The sequence below is a fragment of the Acanthisitta chloris genome, unplaced genomic scaffold, assembly GCF_000695815.1.
Source record: "Acanthisitta chloris isolate BGI_N310 unplaced genomic scaffold, ASM69581v1 scaffold36031, whole genome shotgun sequence".
Taxonomy (NCBI): Eukaryota; Metazoa; Chordata; class Aves; order Passeriformes; family Acanthisittidae; genus Acanthisitta; species Acanthisitta chloris.
The window spans coordinates 32,120-33,642 of record NW_008655338.1 but is presented as its reverse complement, the minus strand read 5'-3'; positions in this window follow the sequence as shown (position 1 = coordinate 33,642).

Here is a 1,523-nt window from a genome sequence, read left to right as displayed (position 1 = left end):
CGCACACCCACACTTTCACCTGGACATAGCAGCAAGCACAGCAGGGGCACGGCCAGTGCCACATGTTTAGCTCAGCAGAACACCCATATGCATACACAGGCCAGCGATGCACCAGCTCTGCTCTGCCTGCCAGGAAGGCACACACATGTGCATGTGCACAGCCACACACACACATTAAAACACATATGCAAATACACACACATGCATGCGCATGCACACCTGTGTGCAACCAGACCTATGTGCAAATGCAGACCTGGGCACTTGCGCCTCCCCAGCACTCCTCCTGCTTTCTGCCTTCCCCATGCAAATCCTCACGGTGTGGAACTGTGCCATGGAAATCCCCAGCCCAGGTCCAGGCCCCCAAAGCTGTGCCACTGGCCATGCAGAGCATGGGGTGGGGTGACAGCACCACCCAGCACAGGCAGCAGCACCCCACTGTGCCTCATCCTCTGCCGACCTAGCACAACCCTTGGCACCAGCACTGGCTCTGCCGTGGTAGATGTGGGTGTTTAAAGCCCCATCTCTTCTTAGCTTGAGAAGCAGCTCACCCTTGGGTGCTAACCCTGCCAGAGGACCATTCCCTGTCCAACACATCCCACAGGGCAATGTGGCTTCCCAGGCAGGGCCACTCCCAGCTTTTACAGGTGTCATAGCTTCCCAGTGCCACTGGGATGGCAGAGCTGGGACAGGGAGAGCAGGCTGGGAAGATGTCAGGGGATCAATTTCTAGTGCTGCTGCTTGAGGCTGTTCCCTTCTCCTGCTGGGATACACATGCTGCCCTGGGCACAGTCCTGCTGCTGGTGCCAGCTTCCTGGCTGCTGCCCAAATACCCTGCAATACCCAAAGAAATGCTTTTCTGGAAAATCTGGACTATCTACAGGGTGCAACATGTGTCCCATGGAGTGCTGGGTCATGCTAGGGCACAAGGCAGCCCAGTGGTGCTGGAGCCACCAAGGGAGAGCGAGGAGGCATGGCAACATCTCCAGAGCTCTGTTCTGCCAGATACCATCTCCACCAGGCTCTGCTTCTGCAGGGACACACGTGCAGTGGCTGGAGCACATGGGCAGCAGGGTCTGGCTTTGCTCAGAGTTCTTAATCGTGTTCTGTTTGATCCCAGACTGAGCAGGGTGGCTGCAGGGTGCTGTTGTGCATATTGAGGGATGTGTTGTGCTTTTTCAGCTTTTCAACTTTGCCAGGGTTGGTGGTAGAAGACACAGAATCTGGAGACATGGCCTCAAGGGCCCATGACCACCATGATGGTCAATCAGCGCATCGTCTGGGGCCTGCTCCCAGGCTAGGATGCACACTTAGCTCTGGACAGATGCAGGGAGTGCAGCAGCCCTGGAGATGCTTACTGATTTTTGTCCTTTCCTACACCACCTGTAGGAAAATTTCTAAGCATCTGCCCAGACAGGGAGCCCAGGGGGTACCTCATCTCAAACCCTTGCAGGGGCACCCCAGAGAGGGAACAGGGCTCTCCAGCTCTAGGGCGGGGTCTGCTGAGCCTTGTCCTGTGCATGGAT